General features: G+C 38.0%; 1 pseudogene; it reads right to left on the reverse strand.

Annotated features, from left to right (window-relative positions):
* Window positions 1-11,154: 11,154 nt before the first annotated feature.
* On the reverse strand, window positions 11,155-12,580 carry LOC100619565 (fructose-bisphosphate aldolase A-like; annotated as a pseudogene).
* Between the last annotated feature and the right edge of the window lie 373 nt (window positions 12,581-12,953).

Genomic DNA, 12,953 nt, shown 5'->3' on the forward strand with positions numbered 1-12,953 from the left:
AATTATATGGCAGCTGAAGTAGTAGGGGCATTGAGGAATGAAGGATACCTCCAAATTTTTATATTAATAGGTACTGTCATTTTTGTATTCCTCAATACTATATTTAGAGATGAAAAAATAAAAAATATTGAGGATAAAATAAAACAAAATGAGGATAAAATAAAACAAAATGAGGATAAAATAAAACAAAATGAGGATAAAATAAAACAAAATGAGGATAAAATAGAAAATATTGAGGATAAAATAGAAAATGTTGAGGATAAAATAGAAAAAATGAGGATAAAATAGAAAATATTGAGGATAAAATAGAAAATATTGAGGATAAAATAGAAAAAATTGAGGATAAAATAGAAAAAATTGAGGATACAATAGAAAAAATTGAGGATAAAATAGGAAATATTGAGAATAAAATAGAAAAACTTGAGGATAAAATAGGAAATATTGAGAATAAAATAGGAAATATTGAGGATAAAATGGGAGATATGGAAGATAAAATAGGAAAAATTGAGGATAAAATGCAAGCCCAATTAGAAGATCTAAAATGTTTCTTACAGGATCAATGGGCAAACACCCACTCTACCAGAAACAGACCTGTTTCTGAACCTTTGAATGAGGAAATTTCCTTCCCTGAAATAGAGATGGAAAACACCTTCCCTATAGCCCAGTTAACAGACTGCTTCTCTCGTGTAGTGCAAATCTTGTCTGAATTTAATCCCCAAAACCCTTCCCCTGCAATCCCAGCTTCTCATGTTCCTTCTCCTACAGAAAACCAAATTCCAATGCAAGGGAGATCTTGTCCTCCTAGAGAAACCTGTCCTTGTCAAACTGACCCACAGGTGCAAAATTCAACTAGGGGCCTGTTTCCTCTAAGAGAAGTACCTGAAATAGGACGAAATGGGGATGTGGTGACTTTAAGACATAGGATACCGTTTACTCCCCAAGAAATAAATGAATTTACACGAAATATCCCCACATATGAACAAGATCCTTTTCTAGTAACAAAAAAGATGGGAAACATATTTTTTCAGTATAATTCGTCTTACAAGGACGTTGAGAGCTTACTACAGGCTTTTTTAAGTGAACGTGAAAAAAATAAAATAATTGCTCATGTCAACAAAACCCGGGGGCGTAATGCAGCACATTGGCCATCTCAGGATCCCGAATGGGACTATAATAATCCTGAGAACTATCTACAACTATACCGTTGTAGAGAGGCCATCCTCACGGCCATGAAGGAATGTGCGGACAGTACAGATAAGTGGATGGAACTGGAAAAAATTAAGCAAAAGGAAAACGAAACACCCTCCAGATTTATGGACAGAATTATCGAGTTTGGGGACAGATACTTAGATTGGGACTTAAATAAAGAGAATAGTTTAAGACAAGTTAGAAGAATCTTTGTAAACAATTCTTGCAAAGTAATTAAAAATTATTTTAAAACACAATGCCCAAGATGGTCAGATATGGACCTTGAAGAATTGCGAAAAACAGCTATATATGTTTTTAAGGGAAACGAAGAAAAGGAGAAAGAGAATAATGATGACATGGAGGAAATGAAGAAAAAAATGAGATGTGTAATAGATAGGATAACTAAATTAGAAAGTGGGCATGATAATGAACCAACGACAATTGCCCCTCTCCAGAAATCCAATTATCAATCCATTACTTTCCACTTCTGTGAGAAGAAGGGCCACAAAATGATGGAATGTAGAACCTTTCTTAAGATGTTTGGAAGGAATACACAGTTTAATAATGGTTTTAGAAATAATAACTATAGAAATTATGATAATGGTTATAGAAACCAGAATTCTAGAAATTATAATAATGACTATGGAAATAACTATAATGAATATAGAAATAAGAACTTTAGAAACCAGAATTATAGAAATAGGAATTGGGAATTTAATGACAATGCTCAAATTGAAGAAAATTTTAATGATAATACTCAACAATATATGAGAAATGGCGCTCGTCCAAAAATTACTCGAGGTACTAATGACCCTCAGAGAGGTGCCCTTCAGGGGGGTGCCCAAGGAATATCCCAAACACAATGATGGTGCCCGGGGGGGGGGGGCTGGGGCACAGGAATCAGAGGATACAACCTTTGATTTCCCAGACCCTGATGTCCTACTACCCGTTGTCCCTATCCACTGCCCTCCCCATACTAATGAACCCCATGTTACCTTAAAAGTGGGTAACACCTATTATGATTGTCTATTAGACACCGGAGCTTCCTGGTCTGTATTAAAGAGAACACCTGATTTACAATGTTATTCTATTGGCTCAGAGAATGTAATGGGAGTATCAGGAATAACCCAAAGAGTTAAAAGACTTCCTCCTAGAATGGTGTCTGTAGGACCCCTAGAGGTACAACACTCCTTCCTTTTGATGCCTGACTCCCCTTTAAATTTGCTGGGGAGGGACCTTCTATGCAAACTCAGAGCCACAATAACCTGCTCCCCAGATGGCTCATTACCATTAGAAGTACCAGAGGAATCTTTAAATTTACTCCCTGTACTTCTCTCGGAAAACCAGGAGGCAAAAGAACCTTCCATTTTTGAAATACCTAAAGATATACCGGAGTCTCTTTGGGCCACATCTTCTTCTGACGTAGGCTTACTTAAATCTGCTGTTCCTGTGCAGATAAAAACTAAATCTAGCCCACCTCCTTCTATCCCTCAGTATCCCCTCTCAAAGGAGGCAATTGAGGGTATTACACCAGTTATTAACTCATTAATAGAACAGGGAATAATAATCCCTTGCAAATCTGAATACAACACGCCCATCCTGCCAATTAAAAAAACAAAAAAAGGACCCGATGGCAAGCACATCTATAGATTCGTACAGGATCCAAGGGCAGTGAATAATCACGTTATAAAGAGACACTCCGTAGTTTCTAACATACATACTATTATTTCATCTATTCCTAGCACAGCTACATACTTTACAGTAGTAGACTTGTGTTCAGCTTTCTTTTCCATACCAATACATGAAAACTCCAGGCATATTTTTGCTTTCACCTGGAAGGGATCACAATATACCTGGTGTCGGCTGCCACAGGGTTATGTCGAAAGTCCGAGCTTATTGAGCAAATTTTGAGCCAAGACACAGACAATATAACATTTAAAAATAGCAAATTAATCAAATATGTAGATGATCTACTCTTGGCTTCAACAGATGCAAAAACATGTCAAGAAGATAGCAAACACCTTCTTTTGGAATTGCACAAAAGAGGACATAAAATCTCTAAGGATAAAGTTCAATGGTGTCTCCAAAAAGTAGAATATTTGGGATTCATCTTGACTGCGGGTGCTCGTTATATTTCTCCAAAACGAATTGAGAACGTTCAAAAATTGAGTGCTCCTACCACTAAGAAACAGCTGAGAGCAATTTTAGGAGCAACAGGGTTTTGTAGACAATGGATTCCTTGCTATGGGGAAATCACTAAACCCCTTATAGCATTAACAAAGGATTCGGTTCCTGAACCCCTCAAATTAGAGCCTGAACACTTGTCAGCTCTATCAGATTTGAAAAAGGCTATCATGTCTGCCCCTGCTCTAGGCATCCCAGATTACAACAAGCCATTTACTTTATATGTGCATGAGTGAAGAGGAGTAGCCTCTGGTGTGTTAACTCAGACTTTGGGACCTTCTCAGCGCCCAATTGCTTATTATTCTGCCCAACTAGACCCAGTAGCAGCAGGAGCACCACCATGCCTTAGAGGAGTAGCTGCTACAGCCTTACTAGTAACAAAAACCATTGATTTAGTATTGGGATGTCCATTAACAATAATGTGCCCACATGAGATTGAAGCATTATTGGTAAAACATAGAACACAGGCATTCTTGGATCAGAGAATTACAAGGTATGAAATAACCTTATTAAATAGTGAAAATATTACCTTGAAACGCTGTTCAACTCTTAACCCTGCCACCTTGCTTCCAGATTTACCTACTTCAGGAGAACCACTACATAACTGTGAAACATTAGTGTCCATGGCAGAAAAGCCTCGAGATAATCTCTTGGACACTCCCTTAGACAATGCAGATCTGATTTTATTTACCGATGGTTCCTCTTTTATGAGGGATGGCATACGTTACACTGGAGCTGCCGTAGTCTCAGAATTTGCCACTGAATGGTCAGCTTCACTACCTTCTAACATTAGCGCTCAAGGAGCAGAACTCATAGCTCTAAAACAAGCTTGTATAATTGCCAAGGATAAAAAGGCAACAATTTATACGGATTCTAGATATGCTTTCGGCATTTGTCACTCAGTCGGGATGCTATGGCTCCAAAGAGGATTTTTAACCTCAGCTGGAAAATCCATAGCTAATGTAGAAATTATTAATGAAGTTCTTTCTGCTCTCAAACTGCCTAAAGCCCTAGCTGTAGTTCATTGCTCTGCCCATACAGGTGGCTCTGACCCTGTCTCTAGAGGAAATGACCGAGCAGATGCCGCTGCAAAACTAGCAGCCATAGAAGGACCTGGATTAATTTTAACATTAACAACCACTGATAATTTAAATTTATCACTCTCCTATAATGAAAAGGAAGTGGAAAAATGGAAACAAAAATTTAAAGCAAAACAAATTAATGGAGTATGGGTGTCATCTGAAGGAAAACCCCTGCTCCCTAGAAGTTTCTATAACCAAATTTGCCAATCTATTCATAAAAATGGTCATTTTGGCACCCAGGGCATCGTGGACTCTGTCAAGAGAGTATGGATAGCCCCTGGTATAACTACTGTAGCCTCTAAAGTATGTTCAGCCTGTCCTATTTGCCAGGCATATAACCAACATGCATATCGTGGAAAAGCCTTTGGGGGACGTCCTCTGGCTTACACACCTTTTGAACACCTACAGATAGATTTCATAACAATGCCAGAGGCTGGACGTTATAAATTTTGTCTATTAATTGTAGATCAACTAACCAGATGGCCGGAAGCATTTCCTACGACCCGAGCCACAGCAGATTTTGTTGCAAAGATACTTTTAAAAGAAATTATTCCTCGTTTTGGCCTACCAGCACGTATTGACTCCGATAGAGGGAGTCATTTTACCGATTCTGTCTTAAATCAAATATATTCTTGCTTGGGGATAACTCCAAAATTCCATGTTCCATATCACCCCCAGAGCTCAGGCCAAGTGGAGAGGATGAATAAAGAACTTAAGACTATGATTGGCAAATTATGCACTGAGACCCATTTAAAATGGCCTGAAATTCTCCCTCTGGCCCTATTTTATCTTAGAAGCAGGCCTAGAGGAGACTTACATATTTCACCATTTGAGATGCTTTTTGGACATCCGCCTATACAGGCTAAGCCTTTCTCCCCGGCTTATACATCGCTATTAGGGGGAGATATTACTATTGCTTCCTATATACAGGAGTTACAGCACAAGTTACGTGAACTTCATGAATCTGGAGCTGCAGTACAAGCTGGACCATTAGACTTTTCTCTGCATGACCTGAACCCAGGAGATAAAGTTTATATCAAGAATTTCAAGCGAACTGGAGCAACTCAACCTTCATGGGAAGGACCATTCCAAATATTATTAACTACTCCAACATCTATAAAGATTGGAGAAAGAGACTCTTGGATTCACTGCTCACATGTGAAGAAAGCATCTTCTGCTGAGACTGATTGACTCTATCCTATCATATGAATTGTGACTCTATCTTATCATATGAATTGGAGATAATAATCCATAGACAAATGGATGCTGTTTTTTTTTTCAAGAATATATTGAATTACTGATTTTTTTTCTTATTTTTTCTTATTTCTTTTCTTTTATTTTTTTATCAGAATATTTGATTTTTTTCTCATTTTTTGTACTGAAGGTACACATAATTAATATTAATATTATTTTTCCCTGCAGTAATACAAGTTAATATATACTCTTGCTATAATATCAATATATGCCTAAAAGCTTTAAACTATGGGAACCTGCCATTTATTGACAAAATATTATAGGACTGTGATTAATGTTTGTGTCTGATTCCAGGAAAAGGGATAAAAACAAGGAGCACAGACAAAACCTGAATAGTGCCAATAGAGCACACAAGAAATATTAAAGTGAGACTCGAGGTTGCGACGCTTAACTTATGTTTAAGTCGTAGGACTTCCTTGTATCTACACTCTTTTTGAAATACTCAAACAAGTACAAAGCTTGACTATCATGCTGGCTCCCTATATCCCTGAGGAAAAATCAGACAAGGGAATGACATTTCCCCATCAAAATAGAATTCTAATTTTTTTCTTCTTATATTATGGCAACTTGCTGTAGTCTTGGCTACACATGGCTAAGTGAAATATTACTGCATTCTGTCCTACATACTTGTGGGATAGAAATTACTTTAAACTGGACCTATACAAGGTCTATTTTGAATTTTCTTATGTTTTTGATTATTTTTCTATTCTTTTGATAATTGACACATACACCCCCATAACTGAACATTGCATTCTGAGCTAAACTTGATTTTTTTTTAATACTTACTTCAGGGGGGATTGTATTTTAATTTAAAATCTAAGAAATTTTGAATTTTTTTTTGTTTGAGATTGTATTTTTATAAAAATCCAAGAATTTTGTTTAAGATTTTACTTTTATAAAAAAATTCAAAGACTTTGATTTTGTTTGAGAAAAGATCTTCAAGAAAGAAGCTTGAAACTTTTATATCCAGAGAATGAACTGTTGCAGAAAGATGCCAAAAACCTACACTTCATCAAGAAGATCAAGAATGAACTTTGGATGTGATTGATTGGACTGAACTTTTGATTGAACATTTATTGTAACATTTATGCCAAAAGGGACTGCCCTAATTTGGCTTTCTGTCAATGCGCCTAGCAAACATTGGTTTTGCTTTCTTTTCTTTTCTATTTCCTCTCTCACTATTCTAATTTCTCTTAGAAAATTGAATATTGTGTATATCTTTAGTTAGAAGTGAATTTAGAACTACAAAATGATTATGTTAAATGATCAATGGGGAGACTAGTCTCCCAATGATCATCAGGGGGGATTGTAAACCTCAAATTTCCTTAGACTTATAATTGTTGAAAATTTCACCATTGGGATATTTCATACTTGGAAATTTTCTTACTGATAGTCTATTGGAATGGGAACTCCATTGGCATGGGAGGTTCCTTCTCTTCCCTTCTTAAGATTACTTTAGGACAGAAACCCTTTGCTGAACAATGGAAAGGACTTTGACCTATGCTTGAGCATAGAACAGGAATTTCTTTGAGTCTTGATTGATTTTAGAATTGATACAATGGAGATACTTGGAATAAATCTCCACCCTATTCAGTCCTAATAGGATTGAGTAAGGGCTGCAGCCTAGATCAAAATTTAATTATTCCAATCTCTACCATACTCAAGTTAACAGGATTTAGAAAGGGCTGTAGCAAAGGAGTATAGATTTAATCATTTGAAAATATGACCTTCAACAGACATGTGCAAAAGCCAGAAACCTCTGGGTGGTCCTGGGTTAAGCGAGAGCCTCCATTGACAGGGAAATTGATGAAGAGTGATTGGTAGATGTGAGGACTGAGGGGAGGCAACTTGGATGGTGTCCTTAAAGATAGGAGGGTCTGGAGACTGGAGGGGGGTTGAGTTTTTGGTCGGTGTGGTTCCTGGGCTCTGAGGAAGCTTGGTCTGAAGGAAGCTGAAGGTGGGGGCCTCTGAGACTGTTTCTCCATTTTGGACACGTGAGTAATAGGGACTGATCTCTTTTCTTTGCCCCAGCTATCTAAGGGCTTGGGCCTTTTGGTCCAGCCTAAACAGAAGGGGTATTTAAGCCCTATTCCCTTCTCTCTATATATATATCTCTAATTCCTTTCTTGCTCCTATTGTAATTAAACTCCAAAAAAGGCTGACGGCTGACTTGAGTTTTTCATTTAGGAATTACATAGCTGATTCCTTGGCGACCTTAAATTAATATATATCAGTCTTTTAAAGTGATTCCCTTGTAACAACCCTGACTCTGAGAATATTTTTGCTTTCCAATGGGGACATTATACTAGACCAGTCCAAGGATGTTGGGAATCAGCCTCTATATTTTGTCAACTTCTTCAAAGAGATCTAGCTAACATCACTTTCAAGCATAGCAAGCTGGTATACTATGTAGATGATCTATTATTAGCATCACCTGATCCAAAGACATGCTTGGAAGATTCAAAGAAGTTATTAATAGAGCTTTATGAGAGAGGACATTAAAGTCTCTAAAAAGAAAATCCAGTGTGTACTCTCAAAAGTTGACTATCTCAGATTTATCCTGGAAGGAGGCACCAGGAAAATTTCAAGTAAAAGGACAGCAGATATACAGAAGCTAGGCATCCCTAGTACCAAGAAACAACTTAGGGCATTTCTAGGGGTTGCTGGTTTCTCAAGACAGTATATCATAGGGTATTCTCATTTTTCCAAGTGTTTGACTGGCTTGACAAAGAAAGAAGTTAAGGAACCTTCGGAATTAACTAAAGAACATCTACATGCATTGTCAAAATTGAAAGAAGCTATTTTGATAGCTCTGGCATTAGGAATGCCTGATTACAGAAAGGATTTCCATTTGTATGTCCATGAAGCTAAGGGCATCACTTCTGGAATGTTAGCACAATATTTTGGACTGAATTTAAGGGCTATTGCATTTTACAGTTCTATCCTCAATCCAATCACACAAGGAATGGTGCATTGCCTGAGAAGCATTGTTGCAACTGCTCTCATGGTGAAGAAAGCATATGATATTATACTGGGATGCAAGTTACATGTATATTCTGCACATCAAATTGAAAAACTACTAGGATTGCAGAATATACATTTTTTCACAAATGCAAGAATATCTTAGTATGAAATCATTTTTGTTAGGAAATGACAACATCACCATGACAACATAACAGGTGTGCACTGTTAAATCCAGCTACTCTGATTCCAGAGTTGCCATTAGGTGGAGAACCACTACATGACTGCAATCAAGTTGTGGAAATGATGTATAAGCTGAGAGAAGATCTTAAAGACACACCTCTTAGTGATCCTGATATGGAGTTATACAATGATGGATCCTCATACATTCATAGAGAACACAGGGTCACGTAGGCTGCAGTACCTAACAATGATAAAATGCTTTGGTATGCTGACTTAAAAGCTTTGCTCGAAGCCCTGGAATTGGCAAAAGACAAAAGAGTGAACATTTACATAGATTCCTCTTATCTTTTTACAACCATACATACTACCGGTTTTATTTGAAAGAACAGAGGGTACATAACATCAGTTAGAAAACCAATTGCATATGGCAAACTTGTTGATTGTCTTCTAAAAGCTATAGAACTTCCAAAAGAGTTGGCTATAATCCAATTCAATGCACACACTCGTGGAAAAGACAGAATATCCCTTGGGAACAAAAGAGCATAATACATTACAGTGAAATACGCCACAAGATTTAGTCCCTATCACATGTTGAATTTCTCTCTGGTGGACAGGCATGATCTTACTGAAACTTACCATGGAGATGAAGTTCAATCCTGGAAAGAGCAATTCGGTGCTAAATTAATCAAAGGCATTTGGGTGGCTCACGGTGGGAAAGGAATTCTCCCCAGAAAATTATATCAACATCTATGTATTGTGATCCATGCAAAAGGGCATTATGGGGTACAAGCCATTTTGGATACAGTAAAATATTTCTGGACAGCACCAGGGATAACAACAAATGCCATTAGAACTTGTCAGGCATGTGACATATGTAGAAAATTCAATCAAGGACATTTCAAGAACATAGCATTGGGAGACAGACCTCTAAGTTATATGCCTTTCCAAAGTCTACAGATAGACTACATTAACATGCCCAAAGACTAGGGATACAAGTATGCATTGATTATTGTGGATATACTGATGAAATGGGTTGAAGCATTTCCAGCTAAGAAGAATGATACAGCCACAGTAGTGAGAGCTCTACTAAAAGAAAACGTTCCAAGGTATGGCATTCCTGATACCATAGACTCAGAAAGGGGGTCACATTTCACTGCAAGAAATATATAAGAATCTGGGTATTAAATGCAATTTTCACAATGACTATAGACCATAAAGTTCAAAATGAACAAAGAATTAAAGACACTAATACTTGAAATGGACAGATGTCATTCCTCTTGCATTGTTTAATTTAAGAACAAGACCCATAGGTGACTTGCATATATCCCCATTCAAGATGTTATATGGTCAACCATTATGGCATGGTAGGACTGCAAAAGCACCATATCTATCGATGCTTAAAGGGGAATGTGTATTTCATAAATACCTAATTGAAATACAAAACAGGCTGGAAAAATTAAGAAATCTAGGACTACTAGTACAGAGAATACCATTGAATTTTTCATTGTATAAGATAAAACCAGGAGATAAAGTATATGTCAAAAATTTTACTAGAGAATCTCCCATAGAACCAAGATGGATAGGTCCCTTGGATGTTGTTATGATAACTCGTACATTGGTAAAGGTAGATGGTGCTTCACATGTAAAACTACATTATACACATGACATTACCAGCCAAGAAAAAGAAAATGCATAAGGAAAATCTGTAATATTGTCTACAGCCCTAGCAATATTTAACAATAGTCCCTATGAATGGAAAGCTATATATGAAAAGACAAGAAAAACAAATATGAAAGCACTGCAATATAATAGCAAAAGAAAAGACATGAGTACAAATTACAACAGAAATAAGCACTGCAAAAGCAATAATGAAATAGCTCATACATATATAAAGATTACAGCTCTGATGAAAAATTGTCTCTGCCTACAACAACAATGAAAAGGAAACAAAGTTATTTAAATAAGAAGACACAAATCTGCAAAATACATTATATCATGTATCATTTTATCTACACAAACAAGAACAGAGAAACCCATAGGCTAAAAGAAAATTCTATCTCAAGGAAAATTCAAAAGTCAAGAGAATCTCTTAATATGAACATTTTGTTTTTTCCTCTTTAAGTAGTTTTTTATTGGAAAAAGTGGGCCGAGGAGGGGTCACTAGATTCACCAGAGAGCAACAACACAACACAAGTTAGGAGTGATGGGAGAGGTCAGCACAAAACTCTGGGTTCTTAGTCTCTTCCTGGACTATGAGGGATGGCCTGGAGTGTTAGGGCATACCCAGATGGAAGGTCTTGATTTAGTAGTCATGATTAGAGACATAGAGGGACCTGCAGGTCGCAGCTCCTGACTTTCCAGATGGAGTATATTTGCCTTGAGTAGCCTGGCTATTAGCCAAGGCCTGCTTAACATATTCCTCCTGGGCAGCCTGGACATTTTCCTTCTTTCCACCCCAGGTCTTGAGGGCAGATGCCTGCAGGGCTCGGCAATAAGAAAAGGTCAGGGCCCGTGGCTTGTGCAAGGGGCAGGTATTGATGGCATTGAGATTGATGGAAGCATCCTCCTCACTCTGATCCCCAGACAGGAAGGTGATACCAGTGACTGCAGGAGGCACAGTCCGGCGAAGGGTGGTTACAGTTGCCATTGCAATCTCCTCATGGGAATATTTCTGGATACAAGCATGGCCAGGAGTGACCATGCTAGGCTTTAGCAAGGTCCCCTCCAGATAGATATGGTGGTCACTCAAAGCTTTGTAGACAGCAGCCAGAACCTTCTAAGTGACATATTGGCAACACTTCAGATCATGTTCTCCATCAGGGAGGATCTCTGTCTCCATAATGGGAACAATGCCATTCTGCTGACAAATGCTGGCATATTGGGCCAACATGTTGGCATTCTCCATGATGGCAAGTGGAGAAGGTGTATTTTCCCCAATCTTCAGCACACAACGCCACTTGGCAAAGTCAGCCCCATCCTTCTTATACTGGACACAGCGCTCAGCTAGCCCATCCAGACCTTGGGTAGTAGTCTCCTCATTGGTCCCTGCCAGGGGCACTATACCTTTGTCCACCTTGATGCCCACAACACCACCCTTGGCCTTTATGACTTTGGGAAAGGGACGACCATCATCAGCTTTCTGGTAGAGTGTCTCATGGAAAAGGATGACACCTCCAATGCAGTTGTTCACTCAATCATCTGCTGTCAGAAGTAACTGCCTATAAAGGTGACGATTTTCTCCTGTGTTCTCGGTTCCAATGGACTGCAGCCGCTTTGCAATGCTGCCTGTGGACTCATCTGTGGCCAGGATTCCCTTGATTGGAGCAACAATTCTTCAAGCTATTTCAGAGAGGTCTTTCTTTTGCTCTGGTGACAATGCTGGGAATTGGCAAGGTATGTTTTTTCTTTGGCTGAACTGGTAATTTCCTGGCCTCAGAGGTGAACTGCTGGCCTTGATGGTGAGTTTACTGGCAGAAGAAGACCACTTATGATTGGGAGCCGAACTTCTGCCAATATGAACATCTTAAAGAAGAAATTTACACAAAATACAACTCCTTGTGAAATCAAACATTAAATAATATAAGATAGTATCATATTCCAAAATCATACCATACATGCAGAAATATTTATACAGTACAACATACAACATACAACCACACCTGAAGATTATCATACAGAAAAGTGTGCTTCCACGCATGAAGAATCAACTCATGAACACTGACAGGCATGCATGAAGAATTCAGACTTACTCTCATGCACAAGTAAACAAAAATCAATCTTACATACACACATATGATGAGCTTACGTGCATGTGTGTTCCTGTATGTTAAAGAATATGGGACTTCAATCAAGGTGAGACAACAGACAACACATGTATGCAGCACAGATGAAAAACCCAAGACATGTATGTTTCTACAATCAACACCAAAGAAATGGAAAGACTGAAATCTTGAACTGATGATGATGAGGTCACGTAAAGATGTATCATACATGTTAACTTCACACCTAGGTACATATACACATATAAAATAACACATAAGCACAACATGGAAAGGGGTCTCATGGACTGAGTAAGTATACAAAACATTTCATAGTAACACA

This window comes from Monodelphis domestica, chromosome 1 (genome assembly GCF_027887165.1).
Source record: "Monodelphis domestica isolate mMonDom1 chromosome 1, mMonDom1.pri, whole genome shotgun sequence".
NCBI lineage: Eukaryota > Metazoa > Chordata > Mammalia > Didelphimorphia > Didelphidae > Monodelphis > Monodelphis domestica.